Below are 17,933 nucleotides of genomic sequence, written 5' to 3'. Positions count from 1 at the left end.
TTATAAGGGAGATACCTACGAAGGAAGCTGAACATTGAACTGTGATATCAGTTTGCCATGTGCAAAGTATGATAAGGGCATGCCAGGCAAAGGGAACAGCATGTTTAAAGGCACAGTTATGAAATGGTATGACATGATCATAAAAAAGTAAAAAGTTCAGTGTATCTTGTATATGTGGGGAGTCTGCATGAGGCTAGATGTATGACTAGAGGTATAGGTGCTGCTGTGTACAATGAGGCACCCCTAGATTTTAGGTGGAGGGTAACGTAATCAGCTTTGCATATTAGGAAGAGGATTTTGAGGGTTGTATTGAGTATAGACTGGAGTGAGGAGAGACTATTGGCAGAGAAAGCATTAGAAGACTATTGAGGTATTTCAGGTAATAAATGAGAGTCTGAACTTATACTATGGTTATAAAAAGGATGAGCAATCTTAGGGTACCTCTCTTATGTAGATTTTGTGGGATTTGTTTTTTTTTTTTTTTTTTTTTTGAGACGGAGTCTCGCTCTGTCGCCCAGGCTGGAGTGCAGTGGCGCGATCTCGGCTCACTGCAAGCTCCGCCTCCCGGGTTCACGCCGTTCTCCTGCCTCAGGCTCCCGAGTAGCTGGGACTACAGGCGCCCACAACCGCGCCCGGCTAATTTTTTGTATTTTTAGTAGAGACGGGGTTTCACCGTGGTCTCGATCTCCTGACCTTGTGATCCGCCCGCCTCGGCCTCCCAAAGTGCTGGGATTACAGGCGTGAGCCACCGCGTCCGGCGGGATTTGTTAACTGGTATAATGTGGGACATGAGGAAGAAAAGAGGGAAGTTAAGGATAATTCAAAAATTTCTATCTTGAGGGACTGAATGGTGGTGCTGTCATCTGAGGAAGCAAACATAGACAGACAGACAGTTTTATGAAGAAAGACAATAGTTTTTAAGTATAGTAAGTTTGTGGCACTGACTAGATATTGAGAATTAACATTATAAATAGGTAGATAGACTGACAGACAGATAATGTTAGTGGAGTAGATGGGATTATCCAAGGAGAACAAGTAGAGGAAGGAAAGTAAGAAGAATCTGCGGGACACCAGTATGAATAGTAGATAGCCTTGGGAAAAGAAATTAGGGAATCACAGCAAATTAGGGGAAGAACTGAAAGAAAGTAGCTTTTTGAAGCCAAAGTAAAAAGAGTTTCAAGCAGGTCTTGGGCAGTGATATCACATGCTGCTGAGAGCTTGGGAGACACAGAAAGCTGAATTTGGCAATTATCAGATCACTTGTAATCTTGGAAAGCAGATTTAGTAGGATTAGGCATGAAGAAGTCTATATTAAAATTGGTTGAGAATTGAAAGGAGTTAAAGTTGAATAATCTTTTTTTAAAAAAACATTTTGTTATGAAGATTTTCAAATATACAGGAAATTTGAGAAAATAATATAATCAACCCCCTGCTCTCACGACATTTGTAATCTAATATAGGTGACATATACTAATCAAAATGATTACACAAATAAATGCAAAATTGTAACATAAGGTGCCATGAAGGAAAGGTACATGATATCATAAGCCCATATAATAGGGTCACTTGACCTAGTTAGGGAAGTAAGGCAAGGTTTCTCTGAGAAAGAAGTGATTGACTTAAGATCTAAAAGAAGATTAGGAATTATTTAGGTAAGATACAGGAAGAACATTTCATATAGAATATATAAACATCTATACCCACATTCGTGTTGTGTCTTTGTGTTTATATGTATTTAGTTTAAAAATTTTGGTTTTACGTGAAAGAATTATATACAAATTGTGCTTTCTTTAAAATATGTGAATACGTTATTCTCTTTTAATACTACATAGTTTTTTTGTAGTGTAAATGTGCCATTATTTAGCAGTTCTCAAACTTTAGGTCTTGGGAACCCCTTTGTAGCTTTAAAAGTTACCAAGGATGCCAAATAATTTTTGATTTTGTGGTTTATGTATACTGGCATTTATTATGTGAGAAATTAAAACTTTAAAAATAAAATTAGAAAATTTTTCGTTTAAAAATAATGAACCATAAACCATTACTTTACGTGTTAACATAAATAACATGTTAATGAAGAATAATTATATCTCCCAAACCTCCAAAAATTTAGTGAGATACAGAAGAGTGGTAGTACTTTATAGTTTTGTAAAATTCTTTTTTCTGGGGGGGAGGGAACTCAAATACATCAGTTTTAGTTTTTCTCTAAATACACGTTTATTTGCTACTAAAAATTGAAATAGCATATTGAAATCTCCTCTTATTACAATCCAAAATTTTGAAAACCAGAAAACCAAATTAATTATTATTATGCTCTAGCCAGACTACCCAGTATTTTCTTTACATTCTTTCCCCACAGGTTACTTTCCTTTAAATTCTTAATGTTGGATTTTATCTCACTGACTTCAGGTTTCTAAAACACATGGGGATACTTGAGACCTATTGTTGCTTCTTTAGGTCAAATCAATAGTTTCGTAAAAATCTTTGATGTCCGACTTAACAGAATCTGGCAGGATTCTCTTACCTGTTTTTTCATGTAATCTGTTATATTGTTGGGTTGAAATAAATGAAGAAAATTTAGACTCACATAGGTATGTAGTTGGAAAAGGGAGAACTTTGCTGACTTTGAAAGACTTTTAGGATGCACAGAGTTCCTTGGACTGCTTAAAACCCCAGTGCACATTTGCACAACTGCTGCTGTAATTTATTTAACCATCTGTTGATAGGCAGCTAGGGTATTTCCAGTTATTTATTGATATGTGTGCATAAAATGTATTTCCATATATCTATGTGTCTGTATGTGTATGATAGAATCTAGACTAGAACTAGAGGTTACGATTATCTGAAATTGTGATAGATTTTGCCAAACTGCCTTCCAAAAAGACTGTATCTGTTTACATTCCCACTAGCAGGAGAGAGGAGTATCCATTTTCTCATGTTTCCTAACATTGGATATTGTGTTTTTAAAATATTTGCCTATCTTGTGGATCAAAAATGTTATTGTTAGCCTGTCACATTGGCCTGTGTGCTCTTCCTCAAACACTCTAAGCCTGCTAGCACTTCATGGTCTTCACTTTTATTCCCACTGCCGGCAATGCCCTTCCCTCAGAGATTCTTTCTGTCAGGTGTTAAGCTCAAATACCATGTACCCCCGAACTTAAAAGTTAAAAAAAAGTGATTAAAAAACATTAATTTTTTTTGGTCAAAAAAAAAAAAAATGCTCAAATGCCACCCCAGTGAGGCTTTCTTGGACTACCTTTTCTAAATGTCCATCCCAGCTCCTGCCATTGCATTCCCAATCCTCTTTCTTTCTTTACTTTTCTACATAGCACCTCTGACCTTCAAGTATGCTATGTAACTTATTTATTTTATTTTATTTTCTTTCTTTCCCTGCAGGTATTTTTATCTCTTTTGTTTTCCAGTGCTTAGAACAGTGCCTGGCATATAGTAGTTACTCAATAAATACCTGCAGTATGAATGAATGAATATCTCCCTCACCCAATTAGTAGGAATTATATTTGTTCATAAACTATTTCTCAAAAAAACTGTGTGTTCTATTAGTTCCTCATTTCTTATCTGAGGCCATATGTGGTACTTGTTTATTTAGTCAGACATACAGCAAATATTTATAGAGCACTTAACGTTTGCCAGGTACTGAGCAAGGAATCAAGGATGCAAATATGAATAAAAGTACAGTCTAGTAAGAGAATCAGATATGTAAACAATTGTGTGAGAAAGAATTATATGGATGTCATATGAATATATAGGCATGAATACAAGGAAAAACTTTTTGTTTATACACTTCTGAGACCAGATATGTGGATTTTCTACACTGAGCAATTCTCCAATTCTCTGGACACCAACTAGATGTCCTACAATTTAACTAAATTCTTTTTTAAATTTTAATTTTAAAATATTTTTTATTGAGACAAGGTCTTGCTCTGTTGCCTGGGCTGGAGTGCAGTGGTGTGATCGTAGCTCACTGCAGCCTCCATCTTCCAGGCTTAAGCAATCCCCCCAACCTCAGCCTCCTAAGTAGCTGGGACTACAGGTGCACCTCACCACACCTGACAAAGTTGCTCAGGCTGGTCTCGAACTCCTAAGTTCAAATGATTCTCCTTCCTTGGCTTCCAAAGTGCTGATATTACAGGTGTGAGCCATTATGTCTGGCGAATTTTACTCAATTCTGACACTAACTACCTGGAGTTAGCACAGGCTCCTCCAGTTTAAGGGCTTAGTCCCTAAAGACTGCCCCCGACTTCAGTCCCCAGTTGCAAGTCCCAGGTTGTGACCTGTAACTTCTGACCAAATGGCTGTAAGTTGAGGGTTCCCACAATCCCCTCTTGAGGTTTGATAATTTTCTAGAATAGCTCACAGAACTCAGGAAAACTCTCTTATTTACTATTACTGGTTTATTATAAAGGATATATGGGGCAAGCTAAATGGGAGAGACTCATAGGGTAAGGCATAGGGGAGGAGTGCAGCGCTTTCATGACATCTCCAGGTGCACCACCCTCCTAGTACCTCCTTGTGTTTGCTAACCTGGAAGCTCTCCAAATCCCATTGTTTAGGGGTTTTTATGGAGCTTCATTAGGTAGGCGTGATTGATTAAACCATTGGCCATTCATACTCGGAGGTTGAGGGATGGAGCTGAAAATCCCAACCCACTAATTATGTGGTTGGTTTCTCTGGCAGTCAGCCTCCATCATCCAAGAGTCACCTCATTAGCATAAACTCAGGTCCAGCTGGAAGGGGCTTATTATGGATAACAAAAGATACTCTTCTTACCCCCCGTCACTCAGGAAATTCCAAGGGTTTTAGAAGCTCTGTGAAAGGAACCAGAATAAAAACCAAATGTATTATTTCTTATTGTATCACAAATTCACAGGCATATTCTTGAGGGAATATAGAAGTAACCAGTAACGCTGCTAGTGGCAATCATGGGAGGCTTTATGCCATAGTACTCAATGAAGAAGTAAAGAGTATTAGATTATGCTACAGGAAGTGACAGTGGGGTTGTGGGGACATCTCATTGTAGAAGCCCTCATGAATCAATAGAATTTTAGGAAAGGAAGGACTGGAACAAAAAAATTTTTTTGAGTGCCCGTGCCCACCAGACAAAAAAATTTTTTAAATGAATTAATGATCTTCACAGCTGCTGAAGTAATGGGGGCAGGTGGGGATGGATCTCATTTCTATGGTAGATTGATTGATGATGAAAGGAAGAGATGATGGTCCCTATTTTATCAAGAAGTGGTTTGTGTTCAAAAAGGAATTAGACAGTAGAAAAGGGGGATAAAAATTGGAGAAAGTTTAAATATTTGAAAATCTCGAGGATCAATCAGTTAAGATCTGTATCTTTCTCTGTGTGAGACTTTAGTAACAGCCAGCCAAGAAGTAGTGGGAATATTAGGAGCTATTGAAGTTAAAAAAACATGTTAAAAGGCTTAAGTTGAAGAAAAACATCAAGGAAAAAAGCTGGAAGAAATGAGGAAATATAGAAAAGTATCTTAACAAGTCAGAATATCTTTAGACACCAACAAGGAAATAGGGAGGAAAATGGCTGTGAAATTCATAAAAACCAAGAACTATTTCTTATAGACAAAATTTGGCATGAACAGTGAAATATTAAAGCCCAGAGAGCAACAGTGATTTGAAAGACTGAAACTTGTCCCTGAATCCAATATTGGGAATTGAGATGTTTCATTATTTGTGTTATTCAAAAGCATTTCTTGATTGGCCTCTTTGTTTTCAGTCTTTTTACTGCAAGACCGTGATCTTCTCTGGTCTGGGAGTCTGCCAGAGGAGCAGGAACTTCTCACTTGAACCTTGTTACTACCTGGAAGATATCTATTGAACAAGTGTCACATCTATAGTCTGGTGTATCTAGAGACCTTAAGCATGCGTTATTATGTTTTAACTGGAAACTGCATAGGCTTAAAAAGAAAACAGATTGTGAGCTGTATCTGAACTTTTCTTAAGTACCACAAAATTAAGTTTGTCAGACAAATAGACATTTGAATCAGATTCCCGAAGTGTTTTAAATTTAGGAACCTAAACTCTTTTAGAACAGATCACATTACCAAGTAAAGTGATTAATGTGGTTTCAGATATGTTCAATGTAGAATTGAATGTTTGTGCCTTATTGGTATAGGCCAAATGAAAAAAATGTAAAACACACAAGTTTGCCAAATATTGGTATGCCTTAAACATTTCCTGAAGGCATTTGGTGATGAAATATAAATATATCTTTACATATAAAGTAAGAGAGTTTTGTCAAAGGTAATGTGCAGCAAAGCTGACTAGTTTGAAGAGGTTTGGGTTACTGAATAGGCATCACACAGAAAAAGAAAATAAACTAAATGGACTTATGAGGGTTAATTTTTCTGACCTTATTGATATTTTGTGGATGGTAAAGAAGCCATCTAGCTGTTTCTGGCATAGGATTCAAGGAGCTGGCCTACTCTGGGTGGTCTATAAAAATAGTAACTCTAGGCAGCAGGGAATGGCTAAGCAGGACAAATGTGAATTGGTTAAAAAGAAAACCCACTTCTTATTACTCATTGGGGTTAATTCTATGATTTTTCATCATATTTTATTGTTGAAAAACCTAAAATTTAACCCAGCTTTTTTTTTTTTTTTTTTTAATTATCACTACAGACTCTGCCTTTTCTACTATACTGTAAAGTGTTACTTTTTTTTTTTTTTTTTTTTCCTACCTTAAGGTTAAGGAACCTTAACTTGTTATTTTGGCAATATGGTGGGCTAAAGATACAGAGAAACTCATTGCAGTTTAGCACACTAGAAAATGATGGATTAAAAAATAAATCAAAACTTTTATTTACTGGCTCAACTGGAGACAAAGTAAGGGCTTCTCAGAGGCCAGAAATAATAAAAGATAAGATGAATCTATAATGGTAAGCTAGCATTGGAAGTGGTGCTTGTTCTGGATATAGTTCCTGATCCTTGTGGCCTAGTGTCTGGGGATGGGAAAGAAAGCTCTGGACCCAAGTGAGGTGGGAAGTTACAACTGAGGCCCCCCTTTTCCTCTACCCAAATAAAGCCAGAACTTCCAAAGAATGACACTCTTGGTTGCCAAAAGAGGGGAACAAAAGTTGCCATACCCCACAGGGAGACTGTTATTAAGTACCTATATTGGTTTTGGCTTTAGTTAGTGTGGAAACAAATGAAAAGTCTTTCCTGATAATTGTTTAAGCCCCTAACTAATCAGGTTAGAGCCTAAATTTATACTAGTAGTGTGATCCCCCCAAAATCAAGCCAAAAATGCAGTTTAGTTGGGCTTATGTTGGTGGTACCTGTAGGCACCTGAAGGAATCGAATGCAGAGTCTTAGAAGAGACACTTTAAAAAAGAAAGTGTCCATCCTAGAAACATTTCCACAGATAGAGAGCCAGTTAAACATGACCACACGTCTGCTTCTTCCCCTCAAAAGTCATTCAACACACCAGGAAACCATGCCACCATGAGTAAGAGTTAGAAAAAATAAACTACAGAATCACACTCTGAAAGACTATAGATATTTGAATTATCAGATAGAGAATATAGAATATATTAAATAAAAGAGGGAATTAAAGTTTGGTAAAGGAACAAAAGACTACCAGAATTGGCCAGAACATTTTGAAAAAAAAAATCTAGAAATAATTTAAGTTAAAATTATAAAAACAATGACGAGGTTAAGACAGCAAAATAGGTATACTTGAAGAAAGAAATAGTGAATGGGATGATGGATCTGAAGAAATTATATAGAATGTAACACAGGGAGACAGAGAGGTAGAAAGTGTGAGAGAGATTGGACCAGAGGTTATGCCACCATACGAGGTTATGCCACCATACGTAAGTAATAAAGTAACATTCCCAGTCATGAGACATATTGACATCTGCAGCTCCTGATGGGATGCACTGAGAAGGGCACAGTATCACTTCTATGATATTCTTGTCCCTAAAAATGTATAACCTGAATTGTCTTTAATTTTATATTTTATTTTTATTTTTAGAGACAGGATCTTGCTCTGTTTCCCAGGCTGGAGTGCAGCAGCATGATCAGAGCTCACTGCAGTCTTGAACTCCTAGGCTCAAGCCTCCTGAGTAGTTAGTACTCTGGGTACACGCCACCACACCTGGCTCATTTTAAAACATTTTTTTGAAGAGATGACATCTTGCTATGTTGCCCAGGCTGGTCTCAAATTTCTGGGCTCAAGTGATGCTCCTGCCTCAGCCTCCCTAAGTGTTGGGATTACAGATGTGAGCCAGCGTGCCCAGCTCTTCTCTGGAATCTTAAAAATATTGCTAACTGAGCCCTACCCAAGACCTATGGAGTCTGATAGGATAGGTCAAAGGCATTTGTTTGTAAACAAAACATTTTTCCCAGGTGATTCTGAAGTGTGTCTAGGGTTGAAAACTGTTGTGTATAGTTTTGTATTTCTTTCTTCTTATACATTGTTGTGTATAGTTTTGTATTGCTTTCTTCCTATACATTAGCCACTATGGAAATTGTAAAAGCACTTATTCATTAGATTGTAGGATAATGTATATAAGGGAAGTTTTTATTAAAATGTCTCTAGACAGACACCTCTGTATGGATAGGTTTGTCTTATATACTTGAGGAAATTTGTGGACCTCTGTTTTGGACAGAGTAGGAGCCACAGCATAATCTGTGAGGGGAACTTCTTCCTGGCACATAGGATTGCAGATTATAGATTCCTTTGTTATGTTTTCCCCTTTCTATTTTAAAGGTCACGATAGTCATCCTCCTTTACTGCAAATCATAAATGAACATACTAAGGAGGTTTTAAATATGTTTTAGTTAGGTCTTAAAAAATTAACAAATGTTTGGAATTGACAGTGCTTTTACCCTGTTTTTGTACTGGGTTAGTGCTGTGCCCTCACTAGGTCTGGAATCTTTATAGTTTGAGACATCAGACTTGGATGAGGAAGGGTAAATCATGCTACTAGAGGGCTAGTTACTCTGTGGTTTTCTTTTGAGACTGCGCTTTACGGAAAAGGTAACCATGGAGCATATGGCATTGAGTTTGAGTCATCTGGAACTGGTTAGAAGTAAAATGTTTCTATTCCATCTTTCTCTCAGTTTGTCAGCTTTTCATTATTTTATAGGAAGAATTCTAGCTTCTTATCCTGAGATGAGCTTGTCCCCAAATCTGGTTCCAATTTTTGTTGTTGTTGTTGAGCACATTTCGCCATATGATATCACTATTGGCTATAGGTTAAAAGTTACTGTGTAACTTAAACGTCAGAATTCAAACCACCGAGTATATACGGTTTTGTTCAGCCAGATTTTTAAATGAAATCTAATTTGAGTTTTTGGCTAAAAATACTTTCCACATTTATCAAAGTGACACATGAACTGAAGAAATACAATGTATCTAAGGACCAGGTGCTATTGAATCTGGAATTGCAGGAGGGTAACAGAGCCAAAGGCAGTCCTTTCCCCAAATAGTCTAACATATTCATGTTTGTCAAAAATGTGTCTGCACAAAGTAATTGGTTCTCTTTTCTCTGTAGATTTCATCCTTTGTTGAGAAAGATGTCTTAGAGCCTATCAAGTGCGGAGCTGGGTTTTGAGGGCATGGAAAATTCTGCTGATGCTTTTCTCTAGTTTTGGCTTTCATGTGAGTTGTACATAGGGAGGCTTATAAGGAGCATCCCAGTGGCTTTATCATGTATCACTTGGCTACTTTTTCCCCACACTTCCTTGTTATAGTGAAGGGAAAGGCAGTTGAAACCAGAAACTTAAATCCCTTGCCAACTTAAGAGAGAAAAGGAGATAAAGTGGTAACTTCTGCTTTCTACCTAGTGAGAAGAGGTCAGTGAGAAACTAGGCTGGGTTAGAAAACTACTCTCAGAGTTTAAGTTGAGTACTTCGATATGTTCTTCAGACCATACATCTTAGTTAACATAAAACAAGGACTAGTGGATAGTTTGTTGAAATAGCCTTCTCAACCACCATTTTCAGTACTTAATATAGCTAGGTGGAATCATGCTGTGTAAGCACTGCAGAACATAAATAATAAAGGAAATAAACACCTTAATTTTGTAATAAGTGAAGGTCTAGGCTAATATTAAGGTAGTATAGGATACCTTTGAAACCTTTGAATGTACAGAAGTACATATGTAATTATTATATATTGCTTAGATTTCTAGGCAGTTTGCCATTCATGTCTCTTTTTGTGTCCAGATTGAGCTGTTTTGTCACTTCAGTAAGCATTTGAAACATACATTTTAAGTGTCATTCTACAAATGGTTCTTAATTGATTTATGACTAATGTCAGTATGAACTGTAGGTGTGTGCCGTGCCTTTGGACTTTTTGGTGTCTGTGTGTTCTGAACATAAATTGGCATTAGTATGTTATGCACACAGTCAGTTTATTACAATCCATGGCCTCTGAGGAGCCAGAATTAGGGAATGTACAGATGATCTATATACCTTATATTATTTTCTGTCTCAGCCCTTTCCCGGAATTCTCAATAAAGCAGATTTCTCGATTACTTGCTTTTATTTTTCCCTTCTCCCCTTTTTTTTTTGGTAAATTAGACAATAAGAGACAAATGGAAATAAGGCAGCTGGAAGAAAAGAGGATGAAAACAGGTGAAGATTCTTAGTTTTGGAATAAGCTAGGTTGGCTGTATGTTGATACCATGTGTGCTTGAGTAGTAAAGGTAGCTAGTTTTCTCTGTGTGTTGTATTAAGCCATTATTTGTCAAACACTAATTACTTTTTATGCACTAAATACTAATCCAAGTATTCTATTTGATATGTGGATTAATTCATTTGTTTCTCTTGATGTCATGAGGTAGGTATTATTATCCCCACTTTACAGATGAGGAAACCGAAGACACAGCTAATATGTGGCAGAGATCAGAATCACAATCTGCCTGTGGAGCCTTGGCTTAATCACTGACAGAGCAACAGCCACTCAGGCAGAGAAAAAGAAGTTGGCATTTACAGTTAGAGGAGTTAGGACTCTAGTAACTCTGCCCATTCCCTTAAAGCTTAGGATTGGCTGTGATAGGGGAAAGTAGTTTATGAGTTGACTGGATTGATGGAAGTATAACAGAAAAGAGAGATTGTATTCAAATTTGCAGCCATATTTTTTGACATTTAGAATAATCAGAGGATACCTTTCTGTAGTGAGAAATATACAAAGAGTTGTTCACACACACACCTTTTATATTAAACACTGACTCGGTGATGTCAGCAATCTAATTCCTATAGAGTATCAGTTATCTAATACTGTGGAACAAACCATCCCAGAACCTAAAAGCTTAAGACAACAACAGTTATTATTTTGGTTAAAAAATCTGCAAATTGGGCAGCATTCAGGACAGACAGTTCTTTGCCTCCATGGAGTGTGAACTGGGGTGGCTTAGGTTGGAGGACCCACTTTCAGATTGGCTCATTCACATGGCCAGTAAGTTGGTGACGGCTTTCAGCTGGGACCTGAGCCTGGGATGTGGGCCAGGGTTCTTGGTTTTTCTTCATTTGGACCTCTCCACAGCTGCTTGGGTTTCCTCACTGTTTAGTGGCTCGGTTCCAAGAATAAGCATCATCTATTAGAATAGTGCTTGCTTTATAATTGCTTACTGAATGAATGAAAGAATCTCAGGTTGTTTTCTTGCTCATGTTGGCCCATTTGGCAAATAGCCACTGTAAAGTGCAGGTTTCTTCCCAGAGCACGGTAATCCCTGGCTCTGAGAACTGCTATTTAGAGGGTTCTTTTATCTTGACTTGAAGGTCTATTTCTTCATTTAACCACATTTATGTTTCTAATAAATTACCCCCAGTTACTACTAGGCTGCAAAAATCATCTCTGAACCATTCAATAAACAGAGAAAAGAAAACCTTTTTAAAATTTGGAAACTACCTTGAAAACTCCCCATTTTTTCTCCTTTTTAGCCTCAGTTGCATTGATAATTAACAATGTTCCGTTCCTGGATCTGGAAATGGTGTAATACTGACTTCACCACCTGCCATTCTTGAGTTGTGGGTTAGTTTCCCTAAAATGTAGATCTTGACAAGAGGCAGATGGTGCATAAAGTTTCTTTGTTTATTTTTTGAAAAAGGAATACCTCCTATGAACGAGGAGCTGGAACACCCCTTAGCTTAGATTCTAGCGAGAAGAGAGACAATAAACATAAGTAAAATGAGAAAATTATAAATTTTTTGAACAAAGGGTTAAAGTATAGTAGGGTAAATGGTTTTACACGTGGAAGGGTGGTTGTTGGGACTGTAGTTTTATTTACTTATTTTTAATTTTTTTGAGACAAGGTCTTGCCCTGTTCCCCAGGCTGAAGTGCAGCAATGCAATCACGGCTCTCTCAGCCTTGACCTCCTGAGCTCAAGCGATTGTCCCACCTCAGCCTCCTGAGGAGCTGGGACCACAAGCACACTCCTCCACACTCAGCTAATTATATTATTATTATTATTATTATTATTGTAGAGATGAGGTTTCACCGTGTTGCCCAGGCTGGTCTCAAACTCCTGGGCTGAAGCAGTCTGCCCACCTTGGCCTCACAAAGTGCTGGGATTACAGGTGTGAGTCACTGTTCCCTCCCAGGACTGTAGTTTTAAATGGTGATCGCTGTAAGGCAGGTGTTTGAGCCGAGGCTTAAAGGAGAGGAAGGGGTTAGCCATATGGATATCTGGGGAAGAAGAACATTCCTGTGAGAGGAAACAGCCATTGCAGGGATCCTGGGGTGGAAGTGTGTCTTGCATGTTCAAGGAAAAGCAAGGTGGTCAGTGTGGCTTTGCTAAAACGAGAGTAGTAGGAGATGATGTCAGAGAGGCAAGATACAGGGAGGGGTCAATTGAGGTAAGACTTCTGTCATTTTAAAGATTTGGGCTTTTACCATGATAGAAATGGGAAGCCATCAGAAGGTTTTGAGCAGAGGTGACATAATAATCTGACCTAGATTTTAAAAGATCACTTTAGTTACTATGTTGCCACTAGCCTGAACCTGGTAGGCAGGAAGACAAGTGTCCTGCTCTGTGTCATCTTTGGGCTTTATAAACCATGTTCCCGTCTATTGCCTCATTTGAATCTCCGGAAAACCTTGTGAAATATTTGTTATTTTTCATGTTTTACATGTGAGGTATTGGAGGCTTAGAGAAGTTGACCAAGTATCCCAGATATACTCAAGTGAGGAGTCTCAGAGTAACATCTTGAACCCAGATCTCCTGTCTCCAAATTTTGTGCTCATTCCACTATTTCACAGTAAAACCTGAAGATCTCCATGCTCTTTTCATCTTAAAGTAATTTCAGCTTTTCGTGTGTGGCTCTTTGAGTCACAGAGCAGCAGCAGCATGCAATTTCTTTTGAGGATAAGAAGCAGTATGATTCTTACCTGCTGAGATGGATTGAATTCGAAATTGACCTACTTGTACCATAAGGAAGCAGGTTTGCAAGGAGTAGAATAGACTTGGAGATATGCCATTTTTTTGTTCAGCTACTTGGTATGAAGACTGAGTATGTGAAATCACATTGTAAGGATTAAGTGGCTTCATAAATAATCTAAAACAGTTGTTGGCTTTTAGAATTTAATAAATGAAAAAGTAAGGTAACAATTCTTATAATACTTTTTCCAGACTTTCGGAGAAATTGAAATCATTTGTGCTTTATTAATCCATGCTTTTCAGGACCAGTGGCCCACAATATGAGCAAGGTTTATTGGTGTAATGATTATTTTGTGGCTTAAAACTACTGTGACTCTGTGGACTGGCATGTTTCTGATCATAGAGACATAGAGACTTCTTCTATTTTCTTAATATTTATAGCTTGTTTTAAACGTACTGAATAGAACCTGATTTAAGCTAATTATACAAAGTTTGGTTAGATTGCTTTATTCATATTATGAGCTAGAAACAGTCACCAAATGCGCAATCATTATACTAATCCTTACTATGACTGAGTCATTTCTTCGAGTTCTTGGAAATTTAATTTTTCTAAAATTAACAAAAGAGGGACATTTGAATGATGGAAAAACACTCGTGTGAAGAATCTAAAAGTTCATATAAACAATAATTTTCTCATACTCTTTTGTACATTTGACCATTATAAGAACTGTCAAATTCTTCTCTTAATATTTGTGGTATCACAGTCATACTAAAACAATCTTGAATTCTGGCAGCGAAATGAAGTTCTTACCTGTCTTTCAGATATTAATATAAATAAGGGAAATACAAACCTGTAGTTATTCAGATGGTTAAAATTAGTTTCTGTGGGTCATTTCATACAGTTTAAGTATTTACATTTTGTTTTTTTAGCTGAATTGGACAATCAGCTTGTCTGTAATTTAGCTTAAGAGAAATTCCATTTTAAGACAAAAAAACTACAGGAAATGGAGGCCAAAAAATAATAACCAAAAACAAACAAGTGAAAAACTTTAAAAGATTCTTAGCAGAATTTATTAATATATTACCTCTTCAAAATATATTGTAGCCAATGGAGAGATAGTAAAATTGAAATCCACAGACTATTTGGATCCTAAATTTTGCTTCATCATGACTCCCTTGTTGGAAATACTTTATTGACTCTGTATAATGTAAATAAGATAATTTTTGTGAAGCTCATTGAATGCATCTGAGCTCCTTGTCTCAAAAAAGGCTAAAAGTTAACTGAAATAGCTATGTTTAAGGGTATATTGTCTTTACAATGTGATAATCATTACCAAGTGGGCAGTGGGAAAAATAGCGACCACTTATGAGCCAAACCAATCAACATTAAAACTGATTTCCAGTAAGTACAGCTGCTAAGTGATTATAGGACAGCCTGGATACAGATGGGATAGACTACACTGATAGTTAAGCTCAAAGCATTTGCCTGTTAACAGCCTTGAATTGTGAATTTGAATGCCAGTTTTCATAGTGTTAGTAAAATCATTAAAAGAACAATGATTAGTAGAAGAGTTGTTTACAAACTTTAAAGTATCAATAGTTCTGAATTAATTAATTCAATTTATAAATTATCCATAAGTCATACAAATAGCCACTTTGTTTGTACCCTTTCATGCCCCTCCAAACTCCCCCAGTCCCTCTTTCTAAACTATCCACTTCTGTTGAATTCATTGTAAAAATGTGTACCTTTTGGGGAACTGAGATGGGAAAGATGTTGTGAAAAACAGGGTTAGTTTACAATAATGGTTCTCAAACATTGGTAAAGTCACCTAGACTAGTACAACCACTGTGGAAAACAGTGTGGAGATTCCTTAAAGAACTAAAAGTAGAACTATCATTTGATCCAGCAGTTCCACTATGGGGTATCTACCCAGAAGAAAAGAAGTCATTATACAAAAAAGATATTTGCTTATGCATGTTTATAGCAGCAAAATTTGCAATGCAAAAATGTGGAACCAACCCAAATGCCCATCAGTCAACGAGTGGATAAAGAAACTGTGGAGGGCCGGGCGCGGTGGCTCACGCCTGTAATCCCAGCACTTTGGGAGGCCGAGGCGGGCGGATCACAAGGTCAGGAGATCGAGACCACGGTGAAACCCCGTCTCTACTAAAAATACAAAAAATTAGCCGGGCGCGGTTGTGGGCGCCTGTAGTCCCAGCTACTCGGGAGGCTGAGGCAGGAGAATGGCGTGAACCCGGGAGGCGGAGCTTGCAGTGAGCCGAGATCCGGCCACTGCACTCCAGCCTGGGCGACAGAGCGAGACTCCGTCTCAAAAAAAAAAAAAAAAAAAAAAAAAAAGAAACTGTGGTATATGTATATGATGGAATACCTCTCAGTCATAAAAAGGAATGAATTAATAGCATTCACAGCAACCTGGATGGGATTGGAGACTATTCTAAGTTAACTAACTCAGGAATGGAAAACCAAACATTGTTATGTTCTCTCTCATAAGTGGGAGCTAAACTTGGGATATAGGTACACCAAAATCTCACAGATCACAACTAAACAACTTATTCATCTAACCAAATGCCACCTGTTCCCCAAAAACCTGTGGAAATAAAAAAATTAAAAAAAACAAGATAATTATTAATCCAGTTTTTGGTAAAACAGTGAAGTGACGTGGTTATAGTGGTGGTGGTTTAAATCAAGGGATAAATGTTGCGAAGTGAAAGGAGCACCTCCCACCACACAGTTCAAAAACAGTCACAAATATGGCAGGCTTGCTGAGAGCTTTCATTCATCATTTATTGTCATGCACTTGTATGATTATTGTATACTGTACACATTTTTATTTTACAATGATTTGTGGTCATTTTCCAATGTGTTTATTGCAGTTCAGGGTGGTAGATGGCTGGAGCCTATCCTGGCAGCTCGACACACAAGTAAGGAATTAACCCCAGACAGTGTGCCATCCCTTTGAAGGGTGCACTCACACATGGTCCCCACACTCATTCAGACTGGGGCCATTTAGACGTGCCAGTTAACATGCACATCTTTGAGATGTGGGAGGAAACTGGAGTACCCACAGGAAAAATCATGCAGACTTGGGGAGAGTATGCAAACTCCACACAGACAGTGACCTTGGCTGGGAATTGACTTTTTTCTTGTCATCAGTGTTATCACAAAATGACATTGCATGAACCAGCATTATTTGAAGACTTGCTGTATTCTGATTTTTTTTTACCTTTCATCTTTGAGTCATTCGCACCAAATATAGTTCTTAGAACGTAATAGGTATTTACTACATACATGAATAAATGAATGGATGTATCATTCATTCCTGGGAAATGTGGTCAGTGCAGTGATGGAATTCCAATCCTGAATCCAAATCCTGACTTTATTATTTAGAGCATAACTTTGGGCAAACTGTTTAAACTCTTTGAGCCTCAACTTCCTTTGAGCCTTCATTCCTTAGTACATAGTAGGTACTTAAAAGTGGTAGCTACTGTTAAAATATACTGTATTTGCATCTTAGAAGAACATTTAACATTCTTGTGATATCTTTATGGTCAAGATGGGAAATTTTGATCTAGGTGATATTTCAGTTAATTCATAAGTAGATAAGCCTACATTTTTACAGATTTTACAGAAGGAGCTTTTTATTTTAATAACAACTCAGTACAGGATATTGGTAGCATGCTGATACTTTCTTGGAAGAATTTCTTTTGCTAACGAGGAGCCTAAAAGTTCTTGATTGATTAGTAGGCAAATATTTTTAAAGGAATTGATATAAATTATTCAGCTGGATCCTAAAACTCAGTTACATCAATTCAGAGTTGAGGTGGGATAGGAAGAAGCGAAAGTAATGGTTCAAAATCGGTTTGTGTGAAAGGACTTAGGGTTTTAATTACACTGGGCTCAATATAAATAGAGTGTAATATAACTGCCAGAAAAGCCTATGCGATGTTAGACTGCATCAGTAGAACAACAGTGTCTAGAACAAGTGAAGGAATCATCCTTTTCCATTCCGTAGTGGTCATGCTACCTAAGAAGTACTGTGGCCAATTCTGGACATCACCTCTGAGAAGCATATTGATAGGAGAGTGACCAAATATGCTAAAGGAACTTCAGACTATGCTATAAAGAGGGGCAGGTGAAATAATCAAGAAACTATAACCTTGAAAAAGAAAGCCTGGGGTAAGGGGGATGTTAGATGTCTTTGGACATTAGAAGAAGGCTTACTTAGACTGTTCTGGATAGTCACAGAATCCAGAACTAGTATCAAAAGGTAGAAGTTTGTTTGTTTTTTTGTGTTTTAAAAAGGAAGCACATTTCTAGTTAAAACAAGGGGAAACTCTTAATAATTAGGGTGGTAGAGTTACTGGAGGGATCAGGGAGTAAGTGTTCCACCAAACAGGAACATTAGTATGTGGATATTTCACTAATACAATAGCAGGGTCAGTAGGGGTTGAATTGAGATTCTCTAACTTAGGGGAAAGTTCTTAACTTTGATTTTATTCATAGCTTACTTTCATAAGTAGAATTTTTGGCACCATGCTTGAAAGAA

General features: G+C 37.4%; 1 protein-coding gene across 5 annotated transcripts in view; it reads left to right on the top strand.

Annotated features, from left to right (window-relative positions):
- The window catches only part of LOC105498227 (activating transcription factor 6), a 243,691-nt gene that overhangs the window by 56,512 nt on the left and 169,246 nt on the right, over nt 1–17,933 (top strand). The gene's annotated exons all lie outside the window — the stretch shown is intronic.

Source organism: Macaca nemestrina, chromosome 1 (assembly GCF_043159975.1).
Source record: "Macaca nemestrina isolate mMacNem1 chromosome 1, mMacNem.hap1, whole genome shotgun sequence".
Lineage (NCBI taxonomy): Eukaryota > Metazoa > Chordata > Mammalia > Primates > Cercopithecidae > Macaca > Macaca nemestrina.
This window is presented reverse-complemented; position numbering and strand designations above follow the sequence as displayed.